The 13,370-nt window shown below is 42.1% G+C and overlaps 1 long non-coding RNA gene across 11 annotated transcripts in view; it reads right to left on the bottom strand.

Moving 5' to 3' along the window:
- Window positions 1-1,289: 1,289 nt before the first annotated feature.
- The window catches only part of LOC144312917 (uncharacterized), a 39,304-nt gene continuing 27,223 nt past the window's right edge, over window positions 1,290-13,370 (bottom strand). For 3 of the 11 annotated variants that reach the window (XR_013378565.1, XR_013378566.1, XR_013378573.1), the window contains exons 5-7: window positions 2,177-2,349; window positions 1,986-2,069; window positions 1,290-1,421 (exon numbers count right to left, since the gene is read on the bottom strand). This is a non-coding gene — a long non-coding RNA (uncharacterized LOC144312917). Of the gene's footprint in view, window positions 1,422-1,985; window positions 2,070-2,176; window positions 2,350-7,121; window positions 9,105-13,370 lie in introns of those variants that run through there. The other 8 variants (XR_013378567.1, XR_013378575.1, XR_013378569.1 and 5 more) reach the window with 6 other exon arrangements.

Genomic DNA, 13,370 nt, shown 5'->3' with positions numbered 1-13,370 from the left:
AGCGGGGCTACGTTTATACAGTTGAAACATTTTCTCCAGAACCACTCCTCTCATCTCAATTAAATGGATGTTTCAACTCTATATACATTAATTTCTGGTGATCTTAATTTGCCACTTTTCATTTTACATATGTATGTACTACCAAATATTCTTCTAGGACTTCTGTGTTAATGATTTCTCAAGTCTAAAAAGTTTCTGATAAGATCTTAAGGCAAATTTTAATTTTCTTTTTTTTTTAATTTCTTTCTTTATTTATGATAGTCACAGAGAGAGACACACAGAGAGAGAGAGAGAGAGAGGCAGAGACACAGGCAGAGGGAGAAGCAGGCTCCCTGCACCGGGAGCCCGACGTGGGATTCGATCCCGGGTCTCCAGGGTCGCGCCCTGGGCCAAAGGCAGGTGCTAAACCGCTGCGCCACCCAGGGATCCCCCAAATTTTAATTTTCTAATAGAAGAACCAATTAAGTATAATAACTTTAGACCAGGTGGGTTTATATAATGTTCTCTAAAAATAATTCAACTTTTCAAAAAAAGAAATGTCATCTTAATTTGTATCCCAAATGGGTAAAAAAAAAACTATATACAGGTTATAAACAGGTATAGTCATTCTCTACATACTCCATACTCTTTCACAACTATTTTTAATTTAACAATATATTGTGGACATCTTCTCAAACCATAGACACCTTATGTCAATGTGTATACCTCATTCTTTTAAAAAATTGCACAAAATCTTATTCATAATGTGTAATCTTTTTTTAATGTAAGTTGTTTCCAGTTTTCTAAGTTTAATTGACCAGATTTATACATACATCTATATTTGTGAATGATATGTAGTATCTGCTGGAAGTAAAATTCTTGGTCAAGGAATGCGTATTTCAAATTTGATTGTTATTACCAAACTGCACTTCAAAGTGCATCAAATTATACTCCCACTCAAAAGTACATTGTAGCACTTGTTTCCATCATCAAATTGTTGTGTAATTTGAGTTTATTTCATACTTTGTAAGTTTATTGACTGATTAGATGCTATAAGTGCTGTAACAAAGTACCACACATTGGGTGGCTTAAGCAACAGAAATAGATTTCCTCACAGTTCTGAAAAGGTAGAAGTCCAAGATCAAGGTGTCAGCAGAGTTAATTTTACTCTGAAGCCTCCTTCCTTGGTTTGTATGGCCATTTTCTCTCTGTTCTCACATGTTCTTCCTCTCTACATGCTTATGTCCTAAACTCTTCTTAAGAGTACACCATTCATGGGACGCCTGGGTGGCTCAGCGGTTGAGCACTTACCTTCGGCCCAGGGCATGATCCTGGAGTCCCCAGGGTCGAGTCCCACATCGGGCTCCCTGCATGGAACCTGCTTCTCTCTCTGCCTGTGTCTCTGCCTCTCAGTGCCTGTGTCTCCCATGAATAAATAAAATCTTAAAAAAAAAAAAAAAAGGGGGAGGACACCAGTCATGAGAATTAGAGCCCATCTAATGACAATTTATCTTAACTACTTCTTTAAAGGCCCTATTTCCAAATCTAGTCACATTCCGAGGTATTAGGGGTTAGGACTTCAACATATGAATTTGGGAGAACACAATTCAGCCCATAATATTGACCGTTTTTATGTCCTCTTCTGTGAAATGCCAGTTCATGCCAGCTGGATATTTTACTATTAATTGGCTCGCCTTTTTAAATAAATGTATTATAAACATTATTTGTACATTTAAGGAAATTATTCTTCCTCTTTGTGTTTTTCTTTGCTGTTTTATGTATCAACTTACATACATGTATCTTTTAAATTCTAGCTTATTAACAGTATAAGCTTAGGTACAGAAGGGATTTTACTTTTCTTATGCCCTTAAAATACCAAATAGAAGCATGATACCCCAATTTTGGGGGGGGGGGTTTCAAACTAGGTTTTGCTATAATGGAGTTTCAATGTAATGTTGGCAGCATGAAGACCTCTTAGCTCTAAAATACATAAAGCCAGCACTCACATTTAGCTCCAGGCTCTCCTCTGTTTCTGCATCATTATTAAACCTCCCAATAGTACCAGCAAAGCAATCATTAAAATGGTCATCCTAAAAAGAAAGAAAACAGCAGTTTGTGGAACCAGCTGTTTTTTTAGGCAAGTAAATAATCGTCCATGTGGTTTAGTTTGAGTAGCACAAAAATACTTCCTCTGTACCTTAAATTCTCCCAGTAAAACTGTCCTTGACTCCAGGAAGCACCGGGACATAGCAGAATGGTTAGTGGAGATGAAGGCTACTGTCAGCACAGGGACTCAGCACTGCAGTGAGGTCACAGGCCTAAGGAAATGAGGTCCACGAGGGTCCGATAATGAAACTTAGAGCTTAGAACCTGGAGAATACAGTCACACTGTCATCATCACACATCATTTATCAAGTACTTACTGGGTGATGTTGTTCACCAATGAGACACATGCTCCCTGGGTCTGTGGGAATCCTCATGTGAAGAGGGGAAGAAATTGCACAGAGAATGTTCCTTCTGGAGGATGGGGAGTAAACAGGAGATACACCACTCCACACTACTTCCTGGAAACTGGAAGCGTATCATCCTTCATTCCAGTTTCCCAACTTGTATAACAGTATCTCTGGTTTTCTAGCACCAGAACCTAGAATCACAAACTGTCAGAGAAGGGAGAGACATCACCCTAGGCCAGTTCGTCCCCCTCCATGACAAAGAAGTGAGCAGAGACCTGTGTTATATGAAATGACTTCTCTACCTTGGGAAGGAAGGAGCGGAAGGTGGGAGAAGACCAGATGCATAAAGGGATGCACTAGCAATTTGAGACACTATTGACAATTTATCAGTAATTTACAATTTACTGGATTTCCCTTTTGAAATGAAACACAGGTTGTGTAAATAGGTATCTGTTTCAGTCCTAAGATCTTCTATGGATATGTAACTCAAAAATATAAATATTCAGGGATTCCTGGGTGGCTCAGCGGTTTAGCGCCTGCCTTCGGCCCAGGGCGCAATCCTGGAGAGCCAGGATCGAGTCCCACGTCGGGCTCCCGGTGCATGGAGCCTGCTTCTCCCTCTGTCTGTGTCTCTGCCTCTCTCTCTCTGTGTGTGACTATCATAAATAAATAAATAAATAAATAAATAAATAAATAAATAAATAAAGTTTAAAATATATATATATATAAATAAACAAAGCAACCAATAGCAGAGTATATACTTTCACTGATCAGAGAATTAATGGGGAAGTGGCATTTTTGAAAAATGACTCCATGATAACTGCTACAAGTTTTGACCTTTTGGTGAATGGCTTAATCCTGAATACATATTTGGGCCAGATTATCTAATCATTAATGCACATATTCTAGCCTTTAAAAGAATCATACAAAAGTGTGAGTGTATGTATGTGCGTGCATGTGCACATGAGCTCAACCACATGCACACCTGCTCTGAGTGTGACTCCAGAGTGAAAGTAAACAGAAGATGCACAAGTGAAAAGACTGGGAAGATACACTCATAATTATCAGTTCTCCTTCAGACCTGTGGGTGATTTTTAGTTCTTTGTGCTCCATTGTTTTTCTAACAAATCTACAATAATAACAGCTATCATTTATCATGTGCCAGCCACGACCCTAAGTCTCTTACAGGCCCTAGCTCACTCCATGCTCACGGCAGCCTTGGACTTATGCTTTATAGATGAGAAACTGAAGCAACGAGATATTGAGTAGCCTCCCCCAGACTTGGGTCTAGAAAGTAGAGGGCGCCTGGGTGGTTCAGTTGGCTGCACATCTGTTTGGTTCAGGTCATGATCTCAGGGTCCTGGGATTGAGTCCTGCACCAGAATCCCCGCTCAGCAGGGAGTTTGCTTCTTCCTCTACCTCCCCCCACTGTTTCTCTCTCTCTCTCTCTCTTATGCTCTTTCTCATGCTCTCTCTCTCTCTCTCTCAAAAAAATAAAATCTTCTAAAGAAAATAGAAAGTAGAGCTGAGATGAAACTCATCAGCTGCAGAGTTTAAGGGTTCAACTGCTACAACAAACACGAATTTACTTCTTTGTAAAAGTGTGTGCACATATATACATGTGTGTATGTATAGTAGACCCTTAAACAATATGGGTTTGAACTTCATGGGACCACCTATTCACAGATACATTCACAGTCCTGCACTGTATTTATCAAAAGTATTTTCTCTTCCTTATGGCCTTAACATTTTTTTTCTCTAGCTTACTTTATTGTACATGAATATGGTATATAATACATACAACAGATGAAATACGTGTTAATCAACTAAGTTATTGGTAAGGCTTTCGGTCAACAGTAGGCTATTACAGTTACATTTTTGAGGGAAGTCAAAATGAATATGCAGACTTTCAATTGCACAGAGGTTGGCACCCCCATACTCCACATTGTACAAGGGTCATCTGTCTATGTGTGGTTGTATTTAAGGCCAGGTGCATGTATGCTGAGGCTTGGCATGTTTAAATAAGTGCATAACATGTAAAGTTGAATTCCATTTTCTCAGTTGCTGGAAAAGAGTCAACTATAACTATTTCCCCAACTATCTTAACTGGGAGACTTTTTTAACTGAATAAAGAATAAACATGTGGGAAGAAATGGAAGGTTCTGCAAAGCTTCTCCTACTGTTTGGCTGGCAGCCAACTCAGAACAGCATGTTCTCAGATTACTACTCCCAGCCTACAGCTCAGATTGTTTCAGATGAACGCACTGAACAATTATAAAAGATCTGAAGTCTTCAAGCTCTATGCAGGCAGGAAACCACTCTGAAACCTGTTTCCTGGGCTCTGCTTAAACACTGCAGGTGTGGAAAGTCACCACTCAGAGGGGAATGCACGGGCTGAGTCTCCCGTGTCCTAAGTAATGTCTCCTGACATGAACCTGAAGTCTTGTGGCGTAAGCTCCATCCTCAAGAGCTATACAGGAAAGCATACGCTCTAAACCTGATGTGGTTGGTCATTTTGCACAGCTCCCCACTTACCAATTGTTCCTCTTTCTCTGTGTTCCCACTCCAGTTACCCTGTGAGATAACAAAGGTAAAGCTAATAGTTGAAAGTAGTAAGTTCCAATGGAAAACATCGCCTTGGGGTCATGATAGTCTGGGGTCATCGCATCCTCTCAAAGGTTAAGTGCGTGACTATGGAAGCTGAAAGCTAGTGCTAAGTGATGTGCCAGTTATGTTCCAAAGGTGCTGGAATGTACAAATACTGCTGTAAACCCATCAGGCCTCAGGTATGTCATATACTCCAGGTTTCTGGTTCTTCGACTCTCTGACCCCAAACCGTCAGGCCCAGAGACCCTGGCCTCCAGCTCCTACACCCTTTAGACTTTCGTAATCATCACACATCCTGGCCTAACCTTGGCTGTTCCTTCATTCTTCCAACTTCAACTTGGATTTCCCACAAGTTCAGGCTCTGCTGGGTTCAGGCTCTGCTCACATTTGACATCTCTGGATGTCCTATTTGCTGAGTCAGATTTGCCTTCCGGACAGGGTTTTCACTTCTTGCCAGCACTTGCCTATCTACATTATTATTATTTCAGTCTCAGGACTGGCAAGTCTTATGACCCTGACAGCTTAATCAGGCAGGTGAAATGAGCCCAAACCACTCTTCCCATGTTATCTCCCACCACTCCTCAGGGTGGCTCCTCCGATCCAACCTGAGGGCCTCACTCGCACACTATACACCTCTCCACCCCACCCCCACACACACACCTGTGTCAACTCCATCCCCCTGCCACAGAGTGTCCTTCCCTCTGCTCTCTAGCTCAGATCCTAGCACAGGGTTAGAAGTTCAGGCTCCGGAACCAGATTGCTTCTGTGTGTGTGTCCAGCTTTTCTATTTATTAACTATATGACCGTGGGCAAGTTACTTAACACTTAGGTTTTCTCCTGTGGAAAATGAGAACAGCAGTACGCCCTGGGAGGCACTGCTGACGGTCTATCCCACATCCATTTCCTTCCTCTCCCTCAGTACATAGCTCTGAGGTTCTTAAGCAGCTCTGGGCTCAGGCTAAATGACAAAAACAAAAAAGACCTCCATTTCTCAGCCAATCTTGTGGCGGGGAGTCTATATTACCCAGTTCTAACCAATGGGATGGAGGAGAAGTCTGAAGTCAGCTGGGGACCCCCAGGGAAGGTTTTCTCCCCATTAATTAGCACTTGTGGTTTTCTTTATCTTTCTGCTGGGATGCCAATGTCATGCCTGAAATGGATCAGCCACTTTATACCTAGGGCATAGAAACCACAAACTGGTGGAACAGGAAGCTAGAAAGAGCTGGAAGCTTGACCATTTCTCAAGCACCTGCATCAGCCCCCAACTGCCCGCTCCTGGACTCCTTATGGGAGGACAAATAAGTCTCCACCTCATTTTGCTGCTGTGCTCGGGTTACCTAACAGCTTCGTACAGTCATTGTGAGGATTGAATACGAAAATACACGTACGCACCTAGCCCAGTGCCTGAGTTAGTGAGCGCTCACAAAGTGTTGCTGTTGCTATTTCAGACTCCTACTGAGTTCCCAATAGCTCTGGAGCCCACCAGCCTGCCATGAGGTCTCCTTCCTTAAAGGATCCTAAAGCTTACACTTTATACAGCTCACTGAACCTTAGGTGTCTTCTACTGCTGTAATTTTGGTATTGTTGTTATTAAACTTGAATTTCCTAACTCTGCAGGTAGATAATATGTTATAGGGGAAAGGTTTGATGCTCCTAGGTCTCCCCACAATGCTTTGCCCAGTTCTGCATATACAGGTGCTACTCAGTGAATAATCAGATATTTGTTCAGGAACTTTAGGACTGCGGAAGTATTTGAAAAGTTGTTTTCTCAGTTTTTGTTGTACTTTGTGGCCAGATTCTTTAAAACTAAGGAATTCTCTTGATGAATTATACAGAATTATACAGCCAAGAGGTTTTTATGAAATTATCTAGGTAATAAATTTTCATTTTCTTTAGCTTTTGGATACTATAGAACTGATACTCTGTCAATGGCAAGTTATGAAAGGCTACTAACTCAACATAGATTTTAATAGCATTAGCCACAAATACATATTTTCTTACTTATCAACAATATTCTAACAAGTTATGCTCATCCCAGAGATTAGACTATAAATAGACCTAAGACTGGAGGAGAAAATGCACTGTCCAGTGAACTCCTCATATCCTATCCTCTCCTTCACTTGTTTGAGCCTGCAGGGCTCTGAGGGTGGCAGGTCCCACCTGCTTCCCTAAATCTTGCCCTACGCATCTTTTCTATCTGGCTGCTTCTGAGTTGTTATATCCTTTCATAATAAACGGGTAATCTAGTAATTAAATGTTTCTCTGAGTTCCCTGAGTCATTCTAGCAAATGACAAGAAAGAGTCATTGGAACCTCCAACCTAGAACCAGTTGGTGAGACACACAGGTGACAATCCAGACTTGTGATTGGCATCTGAATGGGGGAGAGTGTCTTGAGGGACTGAGCCCTTAACCTGCAGGCTCCGATACTATCTCCACATAGATAAGTGTCAAAATTAAGTTCAATTGTCAGACGCTCATCAGGTGTCAGGAAATTGCTTGGTGGTGTGGGGAAAAGACACACACATTGGAATTAGGTGTCACAACTATACCCTGTTACTTAAAAGTCGTTATAGAAATTAAAAGTAAGGCAAAAACTCAAGAAATCCCAGGAAAGGAACATATGGTGTTTATAGTATCTTGGTCACTGTTCCTAAGAGGTGTTTTTTTATTAGTTCAACAAATATTTATTGAGTATATAAATACTGTTATTCTTCTAAGCACTGGATACATATTGAAAAGAAAAAATAGATCACTCATTCCTACTCTTATGGTGCTTACAGTCTCGTGGTCGAACAAAGGTCAATGAGGGCTAAGTACCAGAGAGTAGAAGACAGGGAGATAACTAGTTCATAGAATTGGTGGAAGTTTCCCTGATGAGGTAGCAATTGATCTGCAACCTGAATGAGATGTAGATGTTAATCAAAAGTGAGATTGGAGGGGCAGCCCAGATGGCTCAGCGGCTTAGCGCCTGCCTTCAGCCCAGGGCCTGATCCTGGAGACCTGGAATCGAGTCCCACATCGGGCTCCCTGCATGGAGCCTGCTTATCCCTCTGCCTGTGTCTCTGCCCTTCTCTCTCTCTCTCTCTCTCTCTGTGTGTGTGTCTCTCTCATGAATGAATAGATAAAATCTTTTTTTTTTTTTAAGTGAAATTGGAGGAAGATAGCAGAACATGAGTGCAGGCCTATGGAGGGAGGGAGTGTGGCAACTGGACAGAACAGAATATGGCCTGTGTGGCTGAAGCAGAGGGTAGCAATGGGATGGGATATGTGCACAGGGGCCAGACATGCCAAACCATGTAGACCCAATGGGACTTTGTGGGAATCCTATCAGATTCGTATTTTCAAAGATCACTTCAGTGCACAGTGAGGAATGGATTGGAAGGCAGCAAGAGTGGCAGGTGTAGCCTAGTTAGTCAGAAGAGCTTCTCCAAAGGCCAACCGCTGCCTTTTCAGCCATCAGCCCCCTTCTTGCGGGTGTCTAGGGGCTCAAAAAGGAGCTTGGAGAGGCCATTTGCACACTTGGCCAAAATAGCAGGGGGGCTGAAGGAAGGGCCAAACTCTATTTAAAGAGTGGTTCTAAGCTTCTTGCTAGGCACATATTTACCCTCCTGGCTCTCAAGTGAGACTCATGCCTTGCCATCTTGGTGACCACAAATGCATACTATACGGAGCTTGTTGTCCTGAGAAGAGGGAGTCTGTTTTTTCCCCTAAAGTAATACATTTCCTCTATGAAACATAGAAAAGGGACTGATAAGGAATAATCAAGAGACTTCGAAGGTTCTGTGTTTGTGTTGGTAACGGATGTTTTAGTTAAGGAATTTGTGAGTTTGGCATAAAGCCAAGGGGAAAGAGCTGGGGGCCTGGCTTTCTGCAGAGCTCCAGGGACTTCCACCTTTCTGGGTTTCCACTGGCAGTGCCCAGCTACAGCCCCCAGGCCTGCGGTGAGGGAAGCATGTCTTTTGGTGAGAGTAACATAGTGTTCCTCAGAGCTGAAGAAGACCTCACTCAAAATCTTCTTGTCATTTGCTCTGAGTTTCTTGATCTTAGTCCAAGGGTAAGGTTTCCTGGAAAATAATGAGAAAAAAAAATTATGCCTAGCAGCTAGAGGCCTTTAGGGAGGAGAAACAACACATTTCTTTTTCTTTTTTCCTAAAGAAAGCTCCAGGAAGTAAGCTCACGATCCATCTCTCTGGCATTCCTGAGCCCTCTGAGAAGGCACATTAGTCATTTTGTGGCCACACAAGAAGCATCTTGTCCCATACTAACACCATGAAAGCTGGGTCTTCATAAAATACTACAAGTTGCTTCGCAACAAAACAGCCTATATTCCTTCTTTCCTTCCTTCCTTCATTTGTTTCTTTATAAATAACTGAGCTTGATCAAGCAGCCACACTTTGCAACATGTTGGAGATCATGTTGGTGGTGTGTCCCAGGGAAATGTCTCGTGAGCTCTGAGATCTGGGTCCCCGGGAGGGGAGGCCCTGACTTCAGTCTGACAATCACGTTAGACCTGCCTCAGACCCGGTTCTCACAGTCCTTAGGAGGAATCGGTCTTCCGATTGCCCAGGCAGTCTTCCCATCCTGCAAACTCGTGCAAAAAATGTGTCAACGGTCACAACAATGTGGATATACTTTTTTTTAAAAGGTTTTATGTATTTATTCATGAGAGACAGGCAGAGACACAGGAAGAGGGAGAAGCAGGCTCCCTGCAAGGAGCCTGATGAGGCACTTGATCCCAGGACCCCAGGATCACGACCTGAGCCAAAGGCAGATGCTCAACGACTGAGCCACCCAGGTGTCCCCAGTGTGGATATCCTTAACTCAACTGTACACTTAAAACTGGCTAAAATGGTAAATTTAATGTTATGTGATTTTTTTTTTAACCACAATAATGTGCTCAAGGTCACACAGCTAGTAAATGACTGAGGTGGCTCCAAAGTCCCTGCTCTTACCCCCTACACTGTACTATAATTCAGAATTCAAGCTTACTCTATAACCTTATCTTATTTTAATGCACAGCACAGCTCACACAATAATTGGATTTTGCGGGTGCTTATTTATTTCTGTATTTATTATCTATCTCTAGCACTAAAATCAGGATCATAGCTATCTTATTTATTTCTGCAGCCTCAGCTTCTAGGCTGGGTGGCTTAAACAATGGGAATCTATTTTCCCACAGTTCTGGAGAGTAGAAGTCTGAGATCAAAGTACTGGCAGGGGGGCCACTCAGCTTATGGTACCTTGTGATGGAAGCCCTAGCAAACTAATACTGAAGTCTTCATAGTTTCACAAACAGAAAAACAGAACTTACTTAAAACTTTAAAAATCATCCTTTCATAGCAAATATATTTTAACTCATCTATAAACTGTTTGGGACAGGTACCCCACTTTTTGAAAGTTTGCCTTACACTTCTTCACTTATACAAGAGGCTTGCATTAGTACTTTTTTTCGCTAACCAAAAGAATCCTAAGAGGATTTTTGCTTTTATGGAAAAAGGCAAAAAGTGACAGAAGTGCACAGCATTGGTTTTGCAACAAGCCTTATAGAGTCAGCACACCCCAAGTAGCAAGAATGGTGCCATCCAGTTCCTTCACCTCCGGAGCTGTGCTCAGCATCTCAGCATCAAGCCATTAGAGATTTGAACTGTATCTGTGAGCATCTGTGTTTTATCTTAATTCTATGCATCTGTTAGTAAGATGTGTTATAAAGTATCAGAAAAACCTAGAAGAGATTATTTTGGAGGTCTATGAGTGCTCCAAAATGTTTCCATATAAATTAATGGCAATTGCATCTTCTCTTTATGACATTTTGGCTATGGAAGGTTTTTATGGAAAAGTTTGACTTTTGGATGGTGAGGGAAGCCTCTATTTGGTATAAGTTTCTTACTTAAGGAATAACTTTGTTAACAAAAGATATGCATTGGAAAGAGATTAGATAATAAACATAAGCAAAATGAAGAAAATAAAAATTACTCATTATCCTCTACCAGCTTATATTCCGATGTAGCACCAGTGATTTATCTTTACAGATTGATACAGTAAGGGTTCACAGGGTTCTAGTGGGTCATGGACTTTTCCTGCATATTATTGATGTGACTTTAGTCAAGTTTGACCAAGTCAGAACCTCCATGAGCTCATCTGTAAAATAGGGATAATAAGAATGGCCTTCCCAGGTTTTTGTCAATTATATATAATAAAGTACTGTGTATAAAACACCTGGCTAAGTGCCTGGCACACAGTAAGCACACAAAAAATATTGTGTATGTTTTTACATAGCCTATATTTTACCAAAATGGGGTAATTCTGCACATGTTATTTTTGCACTCTGGCTTTTCTCATGTTTGGTATATAGTTTCATTACTAGCTATTAAGTTTCCTTTCTGGATATATAAATGCCCCAGCTCCTTGTGTTCAGGACAACTTCCAGAAGCACAGTCGGGGTTAAGATTGTGTTCAACTTTGAGACGTCTCCAGGCAGCAAAAAGCAAACAGAATTGTTCCTGCTGACTCTACATTTTGCTGCCAGATGCCTTAGTTAACTTGTGGGGAAAGGAAACAAAATGGAATTGTGAAATGAAATGCTTTGGAGCTTACAAAATGGTGGTATAGCCAAGTAGACATTTGCTCCTCTGGTGCTTTTAGCAATGGTTCTAAGGGTCAACTATGCCCCAAGTCCACATGTCTGAACCAGACCTAGGCTGCCAACAGATGGAGGAGGCCTATAAGAGGAAACTCCAGTAGTGGTGAAGGGTACCAAGAAGTTACCCCCTCTGTGCCAGTATCCTGACACTACCACCAAAAAGCAACCTCATTCACCTGAAGTTCTGTCCATGGAGTTTTCCTAAAATGCAAAAACTCATGAGACTATTTAAACCTGAAGCTCTTAGAACAAATGAGTCAAGTTCTTTCCTAAAGCAGCCCTTAACGGGGGAAGAGGAAGAGCTCGAGAGATCATGTGGTGTGTGAGGCTAAGAAAGACACCAATTCCAGGGGAGGCTGGAAGTTAAGTCCTGTTTATATCCAACTGTGCAAGGACTAGTCTAAGCTATCAGGGCAGTAGGGTGGTGTGATTGGTCTCTTACAAATACCCTACAACTATCACGAAGGAAAGTCTACATTCGGCCTGGGCTTCAGGGTACCTTCCAAGGACATGTGGACCAAGATGGTTTCCATACAGAAAACACTTGCTTTGGGGGTCTTGGGTGGCTCAGTCAGGTGGGTGTCTGCCTTCGGCTCAGGTCATGATCCCAAGGTTCTGGGATCAAGGCCCGTGTCGGGCTCTCTGCTCAGCGGGGAGCCTACTTCTCCCTCTCCCTCCCTCTGCCTCCTGCTCAGCCTACCTGTGTGCTCGCTCTCTCGCTCTCTCTCAAATAAATAAAATAAAAATCTTTTAAAAAAGAGGGCAGCCTGGGTGGCTCAGCAGTTTAGTGCCGACTTCAGCCCGGGGTGTGATCCTGGAGACCCGGGATCGAGTCCCACGTCGGGCTCCCTGCATGGAGCCTGCTTCTCCCTCTGCCTGTGTCTCTGCCTCTCTCTCCATCTGTGTCTCTCATGAATGAATAAATAAAATCTTTTAAAAAAATAAAAAGAAAAAAGAAAAAAAGAAAAGAACTGCTTTTACCAAGTGGCACTTTGTGGAGTGAGCTTGAGCTCTATAGAAAATATAAAACAGAGAGGGCTGTGAGTGCTGCCTACCTGTCAGCAGCAGTTCTTTCTTCTAGTAACTCTATCACATCAAGTCAACTCAACAAATATTTGCCAGGTGTCACTGTGAACAGGACATTGCATCAGGGGTAATCTGCCAAATGAAGGAGCTCTCTCATGCAGCAACTACCAGCCTGCTTAAAAACTGGAGGCTGTGAGGAAGTCAGCAATAGGAAGAGTGACCAAGGAACCCTCGCCCTTCCCCGCATACCCAAAGGTCAACTGCTGTGCCCCCCTGCACCGAAAAGGAAGGATCACCATGTATCATCATAGGCTAGCCCAAGAGTGATTTTCTGCCAACCAGCTTTTTTAAAGACAAAGAAAGAATCTCTCTAAGGATAAACAATTTAACATAGATCTTTAAATAACCCTAAGAAACAGATGTGACTGTTTATTTCATAAGAGAGAGATGTTGCGAAACAGTATGTTGAAGAATTTGGGTCAATGACAAAATATTGCTGCAACCGGTCACATACATTTTAATGCATTTTTTTTCCTGCTTGTTTTTCTACCACAATTTGGAAGCACTGAAAGTTGTCAACATAAACTTTATGCTCTCAAGATGGCCCCAAGAGAACCCCTAAAATGACACAATTCCCAGAGTATTGCTCATAAGTATAACTAAG

The sequence above is a fragment of the Canis aureus genome, chromosome 4 (assembly GCF_053574225.1).
Source record: "Canis aureus isolate CA01 chromosome 4, VMU_Caureus_v.1.0, whole genome shotgun sequence".
In the NCBI taxonomy this organism is placed as follows: domain Eukaryota; kingdom Metazoa; phylum Chordata; class Mammalia; order Carnivora; family Canidae; genus Canis; species Canis aureus.
The sequence above is the reverse complement of the archived record's forward strand: the minus strand, read 5'-3'. Positions and strand labels throughout refer to the sequence as shown.